A 17,550-nucleotide genomic window follows, 5' to 3' on the forward strand; every position below is an offset into this window, starting at 1 on the left:
ATCTGTAAAAGTGTTGTCCTTCTGTCAGACAGACTTAAGCTGTCCTTTAAAATGAGCTTGACCCACTTAAATGTTGAGCAGCTTTTCTAACAGTGCTCTTATTTCAGATGGTCTTATGGTGATCCAGTAATAAACCAGTTTATCATCTTGCTGTGCTCTTGCTCCTGCTCATCTGTCATGTGACAAAGGAACATGTCTCTTCTAAGGTATCTCTATATAATCTGACAGCAGTCAAAACCAGGAAGTGCTGAGTATGTACATTACACACTAATATTCCCCGCCAGCTGGCCATCATATTGACTTTCAGTCCTCTTATGAAATAACCGCCACTATTGAAATAATCCACCTGCTGTGATGTCATCTGGTAGACTATTGGTGATATTTCACTCTGAAGGTTCACCGGAGCAGGAAATGGTATTCTCCTTGGTAGAAGTATGAAAGTCCCAGGACATGTGTTAACCCTTTTAACTGTAAATGTGTGTGTATTAACAATGTGCTGCAACATGGCTGAGTAATGCAATGACAGTAAAACCCACTGCTGTAACTGTGGATAAGAGACTGATATAGACAGTCAGCAGCCTGCACCCGGACCACTCAGACAGTAGGACACACATTCATGTGTATTACTACTACCACTACCACTACCACTGCTACTACTGCTACTGCTACTGCTACTGCTACTGTTACTGCTACTGCTACTACCACTACCACTACCACTACCACTGCTACTGCTACTGCTACTGCCACTACTGCTACTACTACCACTACTACTACTGCTACTACTGCTACTACCACTACTACTACTACTACTACTACTACTGCTACTACTACTACTACTACTACTATTACTACTACTGCTACTACTACTACTACTACTACTAGTAGTAGTAGTACAACTGCTACTATCACTACTACTACTGTTACCGGCCTAGACCTAGGGGAATCTGGGTGGTAGCAAGGATCCACAGACTGTGGGTACTGTGGACCGGTGAGGTGAGCTGGGTAGATGAACTGTGGATCATAGAAGAGAAACGCATGAGTCCATGTTCACTCCAGCTTGAACCAGTTTATTCTGAGCTGCTTAGGAAGCTGGGAGTAGCTTGACTCCGGGGATCCACAGAAGCGCTACAGCGCCCTCTACTGGCTTGGTGGAGAAACACCCTTACTGCATTGCAATTACGTATCTAAGTTAGATCTAAATATAAAAATAGGGGGGGGTATAGTTTTTAAGATAAACTTTTCATTGAGGCTATTTTCAACCCCTTACACTACCACTACCACTACTACTGCTACTGCTACTGCTACTACCACTACTACCACTAGTACTACCACTACTACCACCACTACTACCACTACTACTGCTACTACTACCACTACTACCACTACTAATACTACTACCACTACTACTACCACTACCACTACTACTGCTAGTACCACTACTACCACTACTACTTCTACTACTGCTACTACCACTAATACTACGACTACTGCTACTGGTACTACCACTACTACTACTACTACTACTACTACTGCTACTACCACTACTACTACTACTACTACTACTGCTACTGCTACCACCACTACTACTACTACTACTGCTACTACCACTACTACCAATACTACCACTACTAATACCACTACTGCTACTACCACTACTACTACTACCACTACTACTACTACTACTATTATTTTCAGCTGCTCCCGTTAGGGGGCGCCACAGCGGATCATCTGTTTCCATTTCTTCCTGTCCTCTACATCTTCCTCTGTCACACCAGCCACCTGCATGTCCTCCCTCACCCCATCCATAAACCTCCTCTTTGGCCTTCCTCTTCTCCTCTTCCCTGGCAGCTCCATATTCAGCATCCTTCTCCCAGTATACCCAGCATCTCTCCTCCACACATGTCCAAGCCATCTCAATCTTGTCTCTGTTAGAAGACTAGACTAATACTTTATGTCTATCTCTGCGCAGATGAAGTGGATTATTAAACCGTTATAAAGAATCGTACTGACTACCGAACTTCTGCTGGAGGGAAAAAATGCAGCCTTCGTTTATTCGGTAGTTTTGGGAGAAGAAGAAAAATGAACAGCGTCTCAGTGACGTAATCAATCCGCGCATGCAAGCGCAACACCGCCCACTTGTGGACAAACAAAGTCGTAAACAAAATAATAGTACACAGTAACACATAGTCATACAAATACGTTGGTGTCATATCTCAACACTCCCACTTATGAATCATGTGCTTACTGTATACATTTTCTTATTCATAGAACAAAAATAAAAATAAAACTTGGTATAACCCATACCACTCACATTTCACACACCAAACATTGCCTTAGCAAATGTCTTCAGTTTTACCTTGGATGCGGGCTTCGTCATTACATCCGCAACCATTTCGTCTGTAGGGCAATACACCAATGACATCCTTTCCTTTGACTCCTTGGAGTACACACAATGGTCTGATTGGTTTTGTGTAAAACCATCACCTGTCAAACACTCGTGTAACAGTAAATTCCAATTGCGGCCAGACTGCTTGAGGCCGTAGATTGACTTCTCTAGTTTACACACAAGTTTTTCTCCCTTCTCAATATAACCCTTAGGTTGTTCTATGTATATGTCATAGTCTATGGGGGCATGAAGATAGGCCGTCTTTACATCCATCTGGTGTAAAATCAAGTCATACTGAGCCGCCTTCTGTAGAAGCACTCGAACACTTGTTAGGTTGGCTGTCGGCGAAAATGTCTCCCCATAATCCACCCCAGCTCTCTGGCTATATCCCTTTGCTACAAATCTAGCCTTGTACTTGTCGTGTCCGTCTATATCTGTCTTTATCGAATACACCCACCTTCCTCCCACTGTTTTCTTGCCCTCTGGCAATTTCGTAAGGGTGAATGTTTTGTTGTCTCTTAGAGACTCCATTTCCTCGTCCATTGCCCTGGACCACTTTTCTGATTCTGGCGATTCCATGGCCTCTTTAAAGGTCAGAGGGACACCGCACACTGCCCTGTATGCATAATCTATAGTAGTGAGTGAGCTGTCATCACTGTCGCCCTGACTATAGTCAATCAGGTATCTCGGAGGGTTGCATTCCCTTTGGGGGTACCTCCCACTGGCTGAGGCTTGTGATGTCACCCTTGGGTGCTCCTCGTCATCATCCTCGGGTGCTGACTGTGTACCGTCAGTCTGTACTCTAGGCTGAGTTGCAGCTGTCTCAACAGACTTTCTCTCTCTTACCCAGTCTTCTGGGTGCAGACCTGGTGTCTGAGTATAATTTTCACTAGTTGCCTTGTGTATAAACTTAACTAGTCTGTGTTTCTGTACTTTCTCTTGGTCAGGGTAGTAGACTAGGTAGGCCGGGCTGTTCTTGTCGTGTCCTACAAAACGCCCCCTCTCACATCTAGAATCTAACTTTCCCTTGTCCTGCTGGTAAGCATAGCATTCTGTCCCGAACTTTTGCATTCTAGCCATGTTGCACTTTTTACCTGTCATTGCCGTGTATGGCGTAGTGCCTGTGTGCTTGTTGAAGCATCTGTTTCTGGTGTGGGCTGCCTCCTGTACAGCATAATGCCAGAGGCTCTTTGGTAGACCACTATCTATTAGCATACACCTTGCCATCTCGAATAGTGTGCGTCCTTCTCTCTCTGCAACGCCATTTTGATGGGGAGAGTATGGGCAGGACGTCTCATGTCTTATTTTGTTCCGTCTCAACAGGGTTTGAAACTCCTTGCCTGTAAACTCAGTTCCATTATCTGACCTTATGCATTTCACTGTCCCATAGGGAGCTACATCTGCCAGAAATTTCTCGGTCGCTTGCACTGTGTCACTCTTTGTTTTTAAGAAATAAACACACACAGCCCCTGTGCACACATCTGTAAATGATTGCATGTACCTGAAACCATTAATGGACTCGTTTGCCACAGGACCGGCTAAATCAGTGTTTACCAACTCCAGTGGTGTCTTGGCTTTGTCTGTAGATTTCCTGTTCCTGTTTTGGGTAAACTTCCCTTCTATGCATACTGCACACTCTTTGTCAGGTTTACACACTTTACCCTTTATATGCATACCATCAGTGATATCCTGTATCTTTATGATATCGTCATAGTTGCAGTGGCCCATTATCTCATGCCAAGTTTCTATATCATGGCTCACATGGCACTTTTCAACAACACATTCAGTTTGCAAATAGTACATTTTCCCCTGTACAAAAATGTCAAACCTGGTACCATCCGGTGACATCAGGGCATCTCAACCCTCTTCGAAGAACACACTGGCTCCGTGTGCTGTCGCAGACTTCACAGAGAAAAGCTCTTGGGGGTACGATGGAATATATAGTGCGTTCCGCAGTGTCACTCTACACCGTCGCCACTCACTGTCGAGCAGACATACCGTAGCATCTCCCCTGCCCTGCACCACACCATGTGGGAAGAAGCCCTACAGTCCACAATCATTCCTGGTTTGAACTGTTGCCGTCGTCCTGGTCCTGCTGAGCTGGTCTCTCCAGCCTGCACTCTGAAGATGTAGTTCTCTTCTTCCGCAGCATTCCCCGGTCCCTTACCTCGACCTGCTCCGTGACCACCACCGCCGCCGCCACCTTGCTCGCGTGCACACCTGGCTCCATCAGCGCGGTCCTTCTTCTTGCACACTTTGTCCGTGTGACCCTTGATCCGGCAGAAGCTGCACCACACGCTGCGTGAATAGTCCGATTTCCGATGGCCTTTGTCACCGCATCGCCAGCACACCGTTTGTTCATCATCTCCCTCACAGCGTTTCACTGGCTTTTTCTTAGGCGCTGCGTGGGCCTTCATCACCCTCTCGGACGTCTCGTCCGATGCTGTAACATTAGCTACATCTTCAGCCGCCTCAAAGTTTCTCAATTTGGCCTTACATTGTCCCAATGTCAACTCACTGTCGCCATGTGTCACCATTAGAGTGAATGGCTTATATCTCTCGGGTAACCCCCTCATCACCATGGCCATCATTAGTCCCTCACTCGGTGCTTCTCCCGCCCCTTTGAGAGCCGTAATGATTTGTTCAGCTCGGATAATGTATTCGGTTATCGTCTCATTATCAGCTTTCTTTAGCCCAGTCAATGTTACATACAGAGTGACAATCCGGGGTCTGCCCTTACCAATGTAATGTTCCCGCAACACCCGTAGACTCTCTCTACCGTTGTTCTGCGTTTCTCTGAAGATCAGTCCCAAGCTTGTGTTGTCCAATAAAGGCGCCAATGCGCAGTAGGCGTCCGCGTTCCGCTCCTCGTCTAGGGCCTGCTCTTCCACTGTCAAAGGTCCCACGGGCTCGGTAAGAATGGTGGTTTTCAGCCCCACATCCTGCATGCAGCAGAGCATTCGCTCTTCCCACAGTTCATACTCATCGGCCTGTCCGTTGAATGTGGGCCACCTGCTCTTCTTTCGCTCCATCTCCCTAGGTAGCGTTAGCTTAGCTTAGCGTTCCGTTAGCTTCCCGATAGCCTCTCTCGATGCTAACTAGCTTCACACTTGCTAACTTGCTACTCCGTGCTAACCTGTGCGCATCCCGCCATCCGAGGTTATCACACTTTGTGTATTTCTTTTATCAAGCTACTAAATAATCCAACGTTATCTGGGCCCATAACCTGTTAGAAGACTAGACTAATACTTTATGTCTATCTCTGCGCAGATGAAGTGGATTATTAAACCGTTATAAAGAATCGTACTGACTATCGAACTTCTGCTGGAGGGAAAAAATGCAGCCTTCCTTTATTCGGTCGTTTTGGGAGAAGAAGAAAATGAACGGCGTCTCAGTGACGTAATCAATCCGCGCATGCAAGCGCAACACCGCCCACTTGTGGACAAACAAAGTCGTAAACAAAATAATAGTACACAGTAACACATAGTCATACAAATACACTGGTGTCATATCTCAACACCACCCCATGCTTAGCGGTGGGTGCAGAGAAGGTAGGCTGGGTGAGGTCGGGGAACTAAGCGAGGAGGCGGTTGAACTTGTCTGCCTCTGAGAGAGAGTTGGCTAGACCTGCACAGGCTGCTTCCCCCCGCGTACATGCGAAGGAGGAGAAGGTTAAGGCGTCGACCAGACGGCTGTTCTGAATGTCCACTAGCAAACCGTAAGCGCATAAAAAATCAGCTCCGAGGAGGGGAAGCGTTACATTGGCCATGACGAACTCCCACGTGAAACGTTGTCCACCAAAACACAGTTCTACAGACCGCACGCCGTAGGTGTGGATAGGGCTGCCGTCGGCCGTCGCCAACTGGGGGCCCCGCTCCCCGCCCATGATGTCGACGTCAGTAGCAGGGAGCACGCTTCTCTGTGCGCCCGTGTCACAGAGAAATCGCCGACCGGAGATGGTGTCGAGGATGAAGAGTAGCCTGCTCGTATCGCCAACACTCATGGCCACTACTGAGTGTTGGCCCTCTCGTTTCCCGTCGGCCTGTAGTTGCAGGGGGAACGGCACCGTTTAGCTTTCGCACCAAATCGAGCGTGGTACATACAGAGTCCAGAGGGCTTGTAGCGGTCTGACGCTGTGGCGCCACCGTCGGGCCACGCCCGCGATGTCGGCGGGGGGCCAGTGAAGGTAGGAGCCAGCACCCCGGCATGGGAGGAACGTTGTGTAGCGACGAAGAATCGGTCAGCCTCCTTTGCCAGCTCACGGGGATCAGTGATGGTGGAGTTAGCGAGCGCAGTCTGGACGTGGGGCGGCATGTTGCGCAGAAACAGCTCCATAAACAGGAAACATGGCTTTTCTTGACCCAGTAGGTTTAACATCCTGCTCATTAGCGCCGAAGGTTTGCCATCTCCCAAGCCCTGAATTGCGAAGAGGCGACGTGCTCTCTCCGTTATTGACAGTTCAAAAGTTTCAAGGAGGAGATGTTTAAGTGCGGCGTCGTTACCATCGGCCGGTGGGTTGGTTATGAAACCGCTTATCCTGGAAGCCGTAGCGCCCCCCAGCGCCGCCACTACGTAGTAGTACCTGGTCTCGTCCGCTGTTATGTCTCTGAGCGCGAACTGTGCCTCAGCCTGCGCGAACCATGTAGCCGCGGAAGACTCCCAAAACTCCGGCAGTTTAATTGCAACGGCGTTCGTAGCCATAATGTGTGTGGTTTCAGAAAACTTATCCGAAAATCACGTCGGGGTCACCAGTGTAGAGCCGAAGGAACGGAGAAGACCGTAGGTTCACACTTTAGCCGTGTAGGCAACTTTCTTTAATCCACGGTAAATCCGAGAGACAACAAAACCACAGCTCGACTGAGCGGAGGCGGCAAGAAGAACCAGAAAACTGGCTGGACAACCATAACTTAACCCTGCGTTAACCTGCCAGGGCAACCATGACTTAACCCTTAGTTCCCGGGGGGAATTCTATCCCCAATACGTGTCCACCACACTCCTCTTGTTCGAACGCCGGAGCGCGGTGTGGGTGTGTCATTTTCCGCCTGAATGGCACACTTTATGTTTATGTCTTGGCAAGACAATTAATTCGCTGTAGGATGGCTAACGTTAACTCAGCAGGTTCTGGGCCCAGCACTATGTCTAGCCAACGATTTAGCCGGCTGTTGTTTGACGGCGATGAAAGGTGGTACGAACTGTGGGAAACGAGATGCCTCGCACATTTGGAACTGCGCGGGCTTTCGGCAGCAGTCAAAGCCGAGCCGCAGGTTGGCGGAGATGAGGACGCCAACGCTGTACCAGCAGCCGACGCTGCGAAGAACGCACAGGCACACGCGGAACTGCTGCACGTTTTAGACGACAAGAGTTTGCCGCTTGTTATGAGCGAGGCGGCAGGAGACGGACGCAAGACGTTGGCGATACCACGGGGGCATTATGCAGGCAAAGGAAAGCCGCGTGCAGCGAGTTTATACTGCGAGCTCGCGGCCCTCCACGTGCAAAGCAACGAGGCTGTCACAGAATATGTTGCTCGCGCTGAGACGATACTCGCTTGGTTGGCGGGGCGGACGAGAATATCAGTGACGGGCTGAAAGTTGCGATGGTAGTGAAAGGCCTGCCGGACTTATTTAAACCGTCTGTGGTCCACATTACTCAGACGGGCGAGAATCTGACGTTCGGTGACTTCAAGGCAAAGCTGAGGAACTTCGAGGACGCCGAAAGATTCAAGCCGAGTGACCTGACCGAGGACAACGTGATGCGAGCCGCGGGGACAGCCAGCCACCAGCCGCGGGGACGAGGCGGAGGACGGAGGACCGGAGGACCGGAGGACGGAGGACCAGATTCGACCAAAGTTGAGTGCTGGAGATGCCACCGTAGGGGACACATTTCCAGGACGTGTCCCAACAACCTGCCTGACGAGAGGAGACGAGACCGCAGGAGCGACACGCCACGCCGGGGTAGACAGCGGGACTCCATGTCGTGGGCGATGGGAGAAGAGCCGCAACGAAGAGCCGCAGACCAGCATGGGCGAAGACGAGACGCAGACGATGGGGACTGCGGCGATAACAGGTCGTATTGTTTTAAGCTGATCGGTAGCGGTAGTCCAGTGAAGGGGACGGTTAACACTAAAGGCTTAATGGTGGACTGTGGTGCGACATCGCACATGATAAGTGACTTTAAGAAGTTTAAGACTATCGATAAAGCTTTCAGACCTGAGAACCATGTGACTGAACTAGCTGATGGTACTAAAGTTACTGGGGTTGCCAAAGCCAGAGGAGAAGCAGAAATCTCCCTTGTAGACAGTAAGGGTGACAAGGTGACAGCACTGCTGAAAAATGCTTTGTATATACCAACCTTTCCACAAGATGTGTTCTCTGTGAGGGCAGCTACAGGCAACGGGGCAGAATTGCATTTCAAAGATGGTGATAACTGGATGGGTGTCCATGATGCTACAAGGTTTAACATTGAGGTATGTGGTACACTGTATTATCTGCCCACGGTTACTGATGAAAACAATGACAAGGTCAAGGTGTGTCATGATATTCAACCGTGGCACAGAATACTTGGACACTGTAACTTTGATGATGTCTCCCGATTGGAGAATGTGGTCGATGGCATGAAAATCAAGGGAAAGTGTGATAAGTCCACTCTCAACTGTGACATATGTATAGAGGGCAAAACTGTTGAGATGAGAAACAGACAGGCCGATAGCAAAGCTACAGAGATACTAGAAGTAGTTCACACTGACCTGTGTGGTCCTATGGACCCAACCGACAGAGACGGGTATAGATACACAGTAGCCTTCACAGATGACTATAGTGGTATGACTTGGACCTATTTCCTTAAGACAAAAAGCAACACATCCAGAGCCACAGAGAAATTCCTAGCTGATACTGCCCCGTACGGGAAAGTCAGGACTATACGCTCTGACAATGGTACAGAATTCACTGGGGAGAGAGTTCCAAGACCTTCTTAGGGAGAACAGGATCAGTCATCAGACTAGTGCTCCTTATTCGCCGCATCAAAACGGCACAGCAGAGAGAAATTGGAGAACATTATTTGACATGGGCCGGTGCATGCTTATTGAGAGTAAATAACCAAAAAAAGCTATGGAGGTTTTCAGTGCAAATGGCTGCACAGATACGCAACAGATGCTATTGCAAGCGACTTGGGCTAACTCCATATAGCGCTTTCACAGGTAAAACTCCCAATATTGCTCACATGATGGTATTTGGTACTGAGTGTTATGCTTATAAGCAAGACAAAAAGAAACTTGATCCAAGGTGTGAAAAGGGCATTTTAATAGGGTATGACAAATATAGCCCTGCATACAACGTGTACTTCCCAGAGACAGGGAGAGTGTCAAAGCACAGACAAGTCAAGCCCATAGTGAAGGGCAGCCAGATCCAGACAGGTCTACATGACTATTCAGATGATGATTGTTATGATGACACTGAGCTCAACGGAGCACCAACTAGGATGGGTGAACAGCCCCAGGCTAGTCAGACAGCGCCTACAGAGGCAAGGGGTGAAAGTGGCACATCACCTAGGGTTCAAGATGATAGTGGGGGCACACGCCGCTACCCAGACAGAAGTAGAAGACCACCAGCATATCTTAGGGACTATCAGTGTAAGACTGAACATATTGAAGATGAACAGGAGGTGGGTTATTTCTATAGAGCTGTCTATGATGTACCCAAAACATATACAGAGGCTATTAGCTCTGAAAGATCTCAGAAGTGGGTCAAAGCAATGGAGGACGAATTTACCTCATTAAAAGAGAATGACACCTTCACCCTGTGTCCACTGCAAAAGGGAAAAAGAGCAGTGGGGGAGCGTTGGGTTTTTGCTGTCAAAGAAAGCCCTGACCAACCTGAGACTTTCAAAGCTAGATATGTAGCAAAGGGGTACAGCCAGGTAGAAGGTATAGATTACAAGGAGACCTTCTCTCCGACCACTAGTATGACCTCAGTGAGGATTCTCATGCAGAAAGCCGCACAGGATGACCTTGTGCTCCACCAAATGGATGTCAAAACAGCTTATTTACACGCTCCAGTAGATTGTGAGGTTTACATCGAGCAACCTGGGGGATTTGAAGTAAAGTCTAAAACTAATTAACATTTAGTATGTAAACTCAACAAGTCTTTGTATGGTCTAAAGCAATCTGGACGTAATTGGAATAAGCTATTTCATGATCACCTGGTAGAAAATGGTTTTGAACAGAACGCAGCAGACAATTGTGTCTATGAAAAACAGTCTACTGGTGTATGGGATCATGGGTGACATTATTTTGTTCTGTTATTTTGACACTGCTATAAAGATGAGCCTGAGTGGGGGTGTTGAACATGTGATCTAATGCAGTCTCATCCACGCATTGTCAATGACCAGCTTTTTGATCCTGTGAGGACCCGTATTGTATATATAGATCTGCACATGTGACAAATAACTATTCTTCTTCTCTTGTTCGAACGCAAGAGCACAGTGTGGGTGTGTGTCATTTTCCGCCTGAATGGCACACTTTATGTTTATGTCTTGGCAAGACAATTAATTCGCTGTAGGATGGCTAACGTTAATTCAGCACATTCCCAGGCCAGATTGGACATGAAGTCCCTCCAGCGAGTTCTGGGTCTACCCCGGGATCTCCTCCCAGTTGGCCGTACCCAGTAAACCTCCAAAGGAAGGCGGCCAGGAGGCATCCTAATCAGATGCCTGAACCACCTCCACTGGCTCATTTCGACGCGAAGGAGCAGCGGCTCTACTCTGAGCTCCCTCCGGATGTCCGAGCTCCTCACCCTATCTCTAAGGCTGAGCCCAGACACCCTACGGAGGAAACTCATTTCAGCTCATGACCAGACCATAGGTGAGGGTTGGAACGAAGATTGACTGGTAAATTGAGAGCTTTGCCTTCCGGCTCAGCTCCGTCTTCACCACAACAGTCCGGTACAACGTCCACATTACTGCTGATGCTGCACCAATCCGCCTGTCAATCTCCCGCTCCATCCTACCCTCACTCGTGAACAAGACCCCAAGATACTTGAACTCCTTCACTTGAGGCAACAACTCATCCCCAACCCGGAGGGAGCAATCCACTATTTTCCGGTAGAGGACCATGGCCTCAGACTTGGAGGTGCTGACTCTCATCCCGGCCATTTCCCACTCCGCTGCAAACCGACCCAGTGCTCGCTGGAGGTCACGTTCTGATGAAGCCAACAAAACCACATCATCTGCTAAGAGCAGAGACGCAATTCTGAGGTTTCTAAACCGGACACACTCCTCACCTTGGCTGCGCCTTGAGATCTTGTCCATGAATATCACGAACAGAATCGGAGACAAGGGACAACCTTGGCGGAGTCCGACACCCACTGAAAACGTGTTTGACTTTGTGCCGAGAATGCAGACACAGCTCTCACTTTGGTTAAACAAGGACCGGATGGCTTGTAGCAACTGTCCCGGTACCCCATACCCCCATTATTATAATTATTATTATTGTTATTGTTAATTATTTCCAGTGTTTTCTGTTTCCTCCAAAAAACATTTCTCTTGGGATTGAGACTCTTTCTCACTACACATACAACACCAGAAATGTTAAAATTGGACACAACATTGACAAATGATAAAAATCAAAAGAAAAAGAAAAATTCGGTCATTATAAATTATGACTGCTTTTATTAAACATTAAATACATTTCAGGAGGATATTTTGAAAAGATATTTGGGCAGCAAATTCTCAGTGTTGTTAAGTAAAACTTCTGCTTTCAAAACTGAACAAAATATATTCTAATTTGTAACTTTTCAAGGAATTATTTTAATTTTGAGTTTGATTATACGTTTTATAATTACCACGAAATAAATATATAACTTGACAGAAAAAAAATCCACTCGACATGTCAATAGATTATTTTGTACACAAAACCAACGAAAATATTTTAAGCGGCAAATTCTTACTTACATACTTTTGTGGCAGTTTTATGTTAATTTATTTAAAGAAGGTAATAATCACACCATTAATGATCATTTGATTTAATTATTGCACCATGTAGGTGAACACATCATTAAACATGTTGGTGCATCAGGTTATATTTGGTTAAAATCATAATTATTTTACATTGCTCTCAAACAACAAGGCAACGTGTCTGAAAACTCTGAAATCAGCAGTTTTCTAAACATATTGTGTGAAGCACCGACTTTTATCAATGGATGACCACATTTATTTTGTCCATTTTCTGAGGAGGCTAAACTCTGGTTTCAGAGGTTGGAGGATTCAATAATTTTTCAAAGTAAATCTCACACTTTTTCATGTAGGATTTTCTTTCCATTTTATTGAAATGGTACTTTTTGTGTGATCATAGGATGTATACAGATGTGAGGACAACAAAAGAGAAACACTGACAAAACTGACAAATTTGAAAAGAATGTTTAATATTTTTTATATGTATGAAACCAGTAATACAATAACAATAATAGAATAGAAAAATAGATAATGCAACTAATACCATATATTAGAAGAAGACCAAGAACAACATATTACTATTATATTTTTATTATTACTATTATTATTATTATTATCATTATTAATGGTGATGTTGTTGTTATAGAGCTTACCGTATGTCCCAGCTGGCAGATCAGTCACTGTGAAACAGAGGGAGGTTTTTGTACGGCTCTCTATCACCGTGTGAAAACCCACTGACTATTGATATAGTGGGAACTCAGACAGTAGTAAACTGCTGTATCCTCAGCCTGGACTCCACTGATGGTCAGGGTGAAGGCAGTCCCAGACCCACTGCCACTAAACCTCGATGGAATTCCTGACCGAAGAGTGTTTGTGTAATAAATGAGGAGTTTAGGAGTTTCTCCAGGTTTCTGTTGGTACCAGGAGATAAGTGGATTGCTCTGATAAATATAAGGGGGTTGACTCAGTTTGCATGCCAGACTGACTGATCCTCCTACATTGGCAGCTTTCATTGAAGGAGTCTGAGTCACAGTGACCTGACTGCTTGATCCTGAAAACAAAACACACAAACAGACTGAAAGTGAAGGCCTTCATTCTCTCACATGTACATCTGGAAATCTCTGTGAAAGGACAGATGTGTTACTCATTACATCACATAAACACATAGAATTCCTTTTTTCAGGTGTTGTTTTAACTGAAACTCAACAGTGTAAAACACAAACAGGGACTTGGTAGAAACAATGTGCAGGTGGGGAAACACAAACTGGTGAGATCAGAGAAAGTTCTTTCAGGAGAGGAAAAGTTGAGATGAGGAAAACAAGGAAGACAGTGAATCATCTCTGCCGGTCTTACCTTGAATAAAGGCAGCACATGTCAGGATGAAAATGCTGCTCCAACACATGGTTTTTACCTTTGCTGTCACAATGAACAAGTGTTGGTGGCTTTGCTTTGGACTTGCAGAGTTATAAAGGTTTCATGAGCACTGAAGCATGTCCTCCAAATAAGAAGTGTCCTCTCTATGCAAATGAGCTTCCTGGTGAGACTGCTGTTAGTAGCAGATGTGTATATCATGTCCTGTGAGGACACACCCTCTTGTGTGTGCTACAGCCACTTATTACAGTAGTCACCACCACCTTCTGTGACTAATGCCAAGTTAGATGAAGAAGAAATTATCTTGGATTAAGAACACTCTATAACACTTCGTAACACCTTGAGAAGTTATGTGAAATTGTCATGCTTTGATTTCATGATATTCAGATTATACCGTTCACACACTGGAACACAAATCCAGTTCATGATGAAACTGGAAGAAAAAAAAAAACTTCTCTCAGGGTTTTTCATTTATGTCCAAATACAAGCTCCCCTACATATGCAGATCTTCTTGTTTGTCTTTCAGCTTGTTTCCTGTTTCTCAGGGGTCACCACAGTGGATTTTACAGTTTCCATCGTACTGATGGAAACTGGGCGCAGCATCAATGGAGGCCGTTGTTAACCCAGGCCTTGACAGATCCGGTCTGGTCTTGTCCTCACCTTTAAGTCCCTTAATAACCTAGCTCCTTCATATCTTTCTGAACTCCTTCATATCCACACGCCCTCCCACACTCTCAGATCCTCTTCTGCTCTCTAACTCACTGCACCTTTGGCCCGCTTGACTACCATGGGGTCTAGAGCCTTCAGTCATTCTGCCCCCCGCCTATGGACCTCTCTCCCACAAGACAGTCACAAGACTGACTCTCTTTCAACCTTCAAATCTCATCTCAAAACGCACCTTTTCAAACTGGCATATTCAGTCTGATCCACGCTTCATTGAGTTTGGTGCAGATGATGATGTTATACTTATCTGTTGTGTTAACTTCTTATTGTCTACCTGCTTTGTTTTGATGCTCTGCTGTCTGATACAGTGCTGCTTGTTTTTTACTGTGTTCTGTAAGGTGCCCACAGATACAATGTTTTTTTATTATCATCATCATCATTATTATTGTTATTATTTATTTCATTTTTTTTTTAATCAGCAAAACGATTTGACAAAATTCACGCTGGATACCCTTCCTGACACAACCAGCAACCCTCTGGACGGGGGCACAGGTAAAGCACAGGATGGCGCCACATATACAAATAACCTCCCTGAAATCAGTTGCTATTGTCTAACATTCCTGATTGTTGTGTCCAGAGATGAACTTAATCCCAAATCAAGTATTGTCTGAGAAGATCTGTGCACCAATAAGAAACAAACAGGCGAGAACAAGACTGGTTGCTAACTGAAGCTAAAGTCTACTACTACTACTACTACTACTACTACTACTGCTAATACTACTACTACTACTAATACTACTACTACTACTACTGCTACTACTACTACTACTACTACTGCTACTACTACTACTACTACTGCTAATACTACTACTACTACTACTACTACTACTACTGCTACTACTACTACTGCTAATACTACTACTACTACTACTACTACTACTACTGCTACTACTACTACTACTACTACTACTACTACTGCTACTACTTTTGGCTGCTCCTGTTAGGGGTCGTCACTGCGGATCATCCATTTCAGTCTAAGTCTAAGACAGTCTAAGTCTAAGACAGTCTAAGTCTAAGACAGGGGCATGGACACACGTGCTGTTGCATCATGGTACTTTTTTGTTTCTAAACTGTGTTGAAACAGTTAAGTTGTGTTCCACTTGATGCCTGACGTCAGAAATTCTAGCTGGTTGGTCACAAAAAGAAGTGCTGCACCTCCCAGTGGCCAGACTGGAAATAACAGGCGACAAATATGGACACCCACAAGAGACTGACGTTAATATGGCTGGCATTATGTCAGTAATATTTGCCAATGTAAACTGGCCCATTACCAAAGAAATGTATCAGCTGTGTGTTAAATTAATATTTTAAAACTTGTGTTTGGCCATTTAACAGTTTTTTATTTTTCATAAAGTTTGAGACCATTCAATGTTGAAAATCAAAATTATATGTATTTAAGAGAAGACATTGTGAATAATACTGTGTACTATTATGCTATACAGCTTTGCTGAGCTCTAATAAGTGCATCTTGGTGACCTACAGACTGAAAAGAAACGCTCTGAGTTTCACACTTCAACTTAAAGGACCAGACGACCCCATTTTTCCAGTAAGAAGTTGAAATGTCGGACTTTCCAGCACATGCGGGACACATAAGTGCATAGTGTAGTATATGTTTTTGTGCTCGCATTAAAATGTGTACTCACAACTCTTTTAACAGAGATACGTATGTATGTGTTTATTGAAGACGTTGATCACTTCTCCTACTTCGGCAGCCTTCTCTCCTCATAAACTGACATCGAGTCTGAGGTCAACCATCTCCTGAGTTGTGTCAGTGGTGCTTATGCCAGACTCAGTAAGAGTCTTTGAAGACCGAGACCTAAAGGCCCAAACAAAACTCCTGGTCTACAGAGGGGTGGTTCCCCCCACCCTGCTGTATGAAGCAGAGTCATGGACCACCTACAGCAGGCACCTGAGAGTCCTGGAACAATACCGCCAAAGATCCTTATGAAAGATGCTGAGGATCAGCTGGAAGGACAGACGCACCAACATCAGTGTTCTGGAAGAAGCCAACATGACTAGCATCACCACCACAATAATGCAGCACCAACTCTGATGGACAGGCCGTGTCATCCGCATGTCCAACACAAGTCACCCCAAAGAGATCCTGTACCCCAGCTGAAGGAAGGTCAGTGAGCTCCCGGCAGGCAAAAGAAAAAAACCGTTTCAAGGACAATATCAAGCCCAGTCTGAAGAAATTCACCATCACATCGAGCACCTGGGAAGACATTGCACTGGATAGATGCTCCTGGAAGAAATCCGTGCAGGAGGTAGCTGCATGTCATGAAATGGAGCTCCACTGTGCTGCAGAGAAAAAACCACAGCACCACAAGGAGACAGAGAACAAGACTCAACCACCACCACCAACCACCACCACTTTCCCCTGTCCACACTGCACCAAAGTATGTGGATCGCAGATCTGCCTCTACAACCATCTGAAGACCCACAAGCAGACAAACCAATTGAGAGGACAGTCATACTCGCTTCGAGTGACCGCCGATGATGATGATGATGATGATGATGCATGTGTGTACGTATGTACTTATGTTTTACGATAACTGTTGCTCAATTCTGATGGATGTAAAGCACTTTGGCACAAACCTGGCTTGGTGTTGAGTTGCTCTAAAAATAAATGTGACCTTGACTGAGACCTTGTTATTATATGACATGACAGGAACATGTTATAGGAAATGTTCCATCATCTCAGCCTCAATTACATCCTCAAACATGTTATGAATGTTGCAGTGAGAATGTTATTCTTTTATTTTGAAACATTGTGGTAATGTTTCATAAAGTGAATTTATATAATCTGCTACCTCAACAACGTCCCCAAAACATCCTCACAATGCTGCAGACAAAACCTTCTACCTGTGTTAGAATACCACACTACAGGAAGTCTGTGAATGTTCTCATTCATCCAGGTCATGGTTGTCCAAAGGAATTGAATCGAGTGCAGCTGGATTTGGTACATATCCGTGAAGACGTTTCGCCTCTCATCCAAGAGGCTTCATCAGTTCGTGCCTTTCTGACTAGGCCAAGCTCGTCTGACTGGCTGGTGATGAAACTCAGATATTTATCCTCTTTGGAGTCGTTATCAGAGCTATTGATGTCAATGGCTCTTTGTGATCCGA

Source organism: Lampris incognitus, chromosome 11, assembly GCF_029633865.1.
Source record: "Lampris incognitus isolate fLamInc1 chromosome 11, fLamInc1.hap2, whole genome shotgun sequence".
Lineage (NCBI taxonomy): Eukaryota > Metazoa > Chordata > Actinopteri > Lampriformes > Lampridae > Lampris > Lampris incognitus.